This window comes from Zalophus californianus, chromosome 9, assembly GCF_009762305.2.
Source record: "Zalophus californianus isolate mZalCal1 chromosome 9, mZalCal1.pri.v2, whole genome shotgun sequence".
Taxonomy (NCBI): Eukaryota; Metazoa; Chordata; class Mammalia; order Carnivora; family Otariidae; genus Zalophus; species Zalophus californianus.
This window is the reverse complement of record NC_045603.1, coordinates 7567638-7572056: the sequence shown is the minus strand read 5'-3', so window position 1 is coordinate 7572056 and position 4419 is coordinate 7567638.

Here is a 4419-nt window from a genome sequence, read left to right as displayed (position 1 = left end):
TTGTGGGACTCTCTTTTCTGTCCTCCCCTCTTCCCACGTTTCCTCTGTGTGTGTCCCAGGCACCCCTGCATCACCAGCTGGGTAGTCTCGGCCACTCTGTGCCTCAGTTTCCTTATCCGTCTGATGGGAGTAATTCTGCCTTCCTACCTCACGGTGTATTGAGGAAGGACAAATGTCAGATCCAAAGTAGTTGGAACAAGGAAAAGTGCGGTACAAAGGCTAGAAAGACCGGGAACTGCTCAGGAAAAGAGTTCCCAACAGGGGACCCTGGACGGCAACTATGCGAAAAGGAGAAAGTACGAAGACTAAGAGTGGGGTCCTGGGGGTGGGAATCTGGGGGCTTTCCTTTTCTCCTTTGGCTGAGTTTTCTGTCTGTGGCCAGGAGACCCCCGCACAATTAGGAGATAACGTTTACGCACAAGGATGCGCCAGCACCTGCTCAGGGCCGGCCCGGGGACCCCGGGGGCTTTCCTCGGAGGTGGGGGCTGAGTAGGGTGCAAATCCGCCGCCGCCTCCCCAACCCGCACCGTGTCTTCATCCTCCTCCCTCTACTACTCCCTCTGTGTGCGGAGCTGGTGGGGCCGGCGGCCCAGTGAGGCCTGGAGCTGCCTGTTGACAACCAAGCCCGCCCTGTGCTGCCTCCCCACGTTGCATGTCCTCAGCGGTCAGGGTCCCTGTGGCTTGAGGGACCAGGAACCGTCCCTAATTTTGTTTCAAAGGGGAAAAGCACTCATTTAGAGTTTGCAGACGGGCTGGCAAGGTGGGCTTTTAAAAATTGGTCATTTTACAGAGTGCCAGGCTGGCTCCGTCGGTGGAGCATGTGATTCTTGATCTCAGGGTTGTGAGTTCAAGCCCCACTTTGGGTGTGGAGCCCACTTAAAGATTTAAAAAAAAAACAACATTAAGGCTATTTTACAAATAAACAGGCTCAGAAAAGCAAAGTGATATGCCCCAAATAACAGCAGCAGGGCTGAAATTCAAACCCAGAGTGGGTTTCAAATTTTCAAGTTCAAATTCCCTGACGGTAAAGGCAGGCAGACTGTTCTTGGCCCTGGGGTCAGGGCAGTGCCACATAATTCTGTCTTTTAACCAACTGCACCCTTGGGTCTTCCCACCTCCCCACAGCTTACAGAGGCCTTCCAGCCCAGCCTGCCACTCATTCCAGCTCCCAGTATCCTGAGTACCTTCTGTATCGGCCTGGGCTGCATGCTTTGAGATATTATCTAACTTGAATTTCACGGGGGTGGAGGGGAGATGTTAACCCCATTGTACAGATGGGGAAACCAAAGTTTAGAGAAACTTCGTTCAGCAAATATTTATTAAGTGTCTATTCTGTGTCAGCCGTGCCTCCTGCCCTCCCAATCTGCTAGGAAAGACAAACATTCCACAGACAAAAATAGAGGATGATGGATCGTACTAAGTCATGTGACTGAAAAGACTGGGGAACTGGGAGAGAGACAAGCGGAGGGGTCAGGGAAGACCTGTCCGCAGGCGGCATTTAAGCTGAGACCTGAAGAGTGAATGGACATGACTTGCCCTTAAGGCTCACACACAAGTTGGGCTCAGAGCTGAGTCCTCCGGGTGGCTTGTGACCTCCGTCCACATGCCTCAGTTCCCTGGGCAGACACGGCCTACTCCTCTGGCCAGAGAGGTGAGGCACCAGGGGGGCAGTTATGAGAGGACCCAGGGTGAGTGGAACCTTGACACAACACCCCCTTGTCACTGAGGTTGGGACTAGGACCCCAAGGAGCCAGGGAAAGCAGAGGTAACTTGAACAGAGCCTTTGGCCCTGTGGTCGAATCCTTAGGCAAAGGCTTTGTGTCAGCCCTAGCCACCCCCAAGCCCCCTGGGGTCTCCATGGTTACTAGCCCTGGGCCCTGTTGATTGGTTAAGGAGCGAACATGTGACTAAACTGGGCCTATAAGGTCCTTCCCTGGAATTTGTCAACTTGAGGTCCGTTTCTCTGTGGAGATGACCTGCTCTAGCCCACTGCATTTTCTACTCTGCATACAGATGCTCCCACCCAAAGCAGAATTTTGTGCAGCCATGGGAACATAGGGGATTTGGGCTCAAAATATGTCAAAGCTACAAGATCTTTGTCGAGGATGTGGCAGGTAAGAACACAGGCTTTGGAGTTCATCCTGGGTTCAAACATTGCCTCCATCACCAATTTAAGCTGTGATTTGGGCAAGTCTGGGCTTCTGGGGTTTTTTTGTTTTGTTTTGTTTTGTTTTTAAATCTTAGAATGGGACACCAGCTTCCCAGGCTCCGGGGATGGGGTAGGTGCCCAGCACTTGGCTGATGCACTGAGGTCATGGTGTAGAAGGTGCTACACAGAGATGGGCCCCCCGCAGTCCTAGCAGCTGGATGGTGTGGGATGCAGCCAGGCTCAGACCAGCTGCATGGCCTGAGGTGAGTTACTCCACCTCCCGGAGTGATTTCTCTCTCCATACCAGGTGAACGTGTTACACTGATCACGTGTGAGTCCCTAACACAATGCCCCTCTCCTTCCTACATCTCTGGAGGACAAACTTCCAAAGCTGGACACGTGCCTCCTTCCTTGACTGTACCCAGCTACCAGCTGGCCCTCACACACCTCCCCGAGGCTGTGCCAGGCCGGCCCAGCTAGCAGCTCCTGACGTCAGCTGCTAATCCGGGCAAGCTGCCAGCCAGAGATAGGGGTGAGCTGCAGAGGAAATCGGAAACAGTTTTGAAGGTGGGTGTCCCTGGCCCCCGGCCCCCAGCCAGCCCTTCCTGTGCTCTCATCAGCTTCTTCAGCAAACCCTCCCAACCCCATGAGCCGATGCCTGGATGTGGTAGAGCAGGGGCCTCTGGCTGTGAGCCAGTGCTTCCCTGCAGTGACAGCTGGGGCCGTGTGGTGCGCTGTGCTCGGCCTCCCCCAGCTCCAAGGCTGCAGGTGTCTCCAAGCTGGGTGGGGGGCGTCCGCTCTGGCTTGGATTCCAGGCCGACTCTAGCTGGTCCCATGTGGGCTGCAGAGAAAGCAGAGGAAGGAGGAATCTCAGCCAGTTCTCTGAGCCCAAGCCGGGGGCACCATTCCTCACCGCTCTCCTGCCATGTCAGCCTCATGACATCTAGGATGTGTGTCCCATCTTACAGAGGAGGACACTGAGGCTCAGCGAAGTCTTAGCTGACTTGCCCAAGATCTCACAGCTACTAAGTAGCAGAGCTGAGTTTCTAGCCCAGACCTGGTGGCTCCTAAGCCCAAGCTCTTCTCCCACGTCAGTCATCTCCTGGCCGAGGTGCTGGTGCTGCCTAGGCCTGTCCACACGGGAAGTACACCCCCACCTTCCACCTAGCCAGCCAGAGCAGCCAGACCAAGGCCTGGTCTGACATCTTCCCGTGGACTGGCCAAACCACCATGACCAGCAGCAAAGAGGCCAGGCCCAGCTGCTGGCTTGGGTGAGGAAAAGACTGATGTTTGTCCCACACGGAGTGCCAGAACCTTCACGGTGACTCCCACTGGGAAAATGTGTTAACTGAGGTTCAGAGAGGGCACGTGACTTCCTCGAGGCCATACTGCTGCTTCTCCACACGCTCCTCCCAACCTCTTCCTTGGTCCCCATCCACCCCTGGACCAGTGTCTTTCTCCCTCCCTCATAGCATGTCCTCTCCTGGGTGCCAGGGCCAGAGGCTTTGGACAACAAGGACCTTACAAGTTATCACCCCTAGGCCCTCCTGGAATGGATGGGAGAGAGGCCCAGAGAGGGAAAGGAGCTAGCCAAGGTCACACAGCAAAATGAGATTCGGATGAAGGGATCTTGCATCTCCATGTTTCCTATCTCCCTGAAATCACATCGAAGCTGGCTGGCCCTTCACTCAGGAAGGGTCTTACCCCTACCTGGACCATGAGCTGTTCACAAAAACCTGAGCTCACAAGGAAACGCCTTCATCCTGGGCCTGCCTCTAACTTGCTGTGTGCCCTCCTGCAAACCACATCCCTCTCTGAGCCCCTTCCTCATCAGTGCCATCACCTTCCTCACAGACTTCTAATTCTACCATTAGAAAAGCTGGCTGGAGGGCAGAGAGAGAGAGAGAGAGAGGTAGAGGCAGGAGATGGGGCTGGAAGTCACCAGGGCCAGGCCAGTCAGGGCTGAAGAGCATGGCTGTCCTGCTGGGGTCTGAGTCCAGAACTGCTTTGACCCAGGCCTGTGGCAGAACTGGGCCACACCCCCGATACCGGTACTCTGTCTGAGAAGCTGCTAGACTGAGCTCAAATTACCTTGAAATCCTACCTAAGAGCCTGGCTGAGGCCCCAAGTGCGAGCCTCAGGGGTGAGACCAGAGCAAGGGGAGCCACCCAAAGCCGGGACTGGAGTCCTGGGCCCAACCTACCGATGACTCGCTGCAGCCCTCCTTGCTCTGGGCGTCAGTTTCCCCATCTGCCCAAGGACACTGGAAG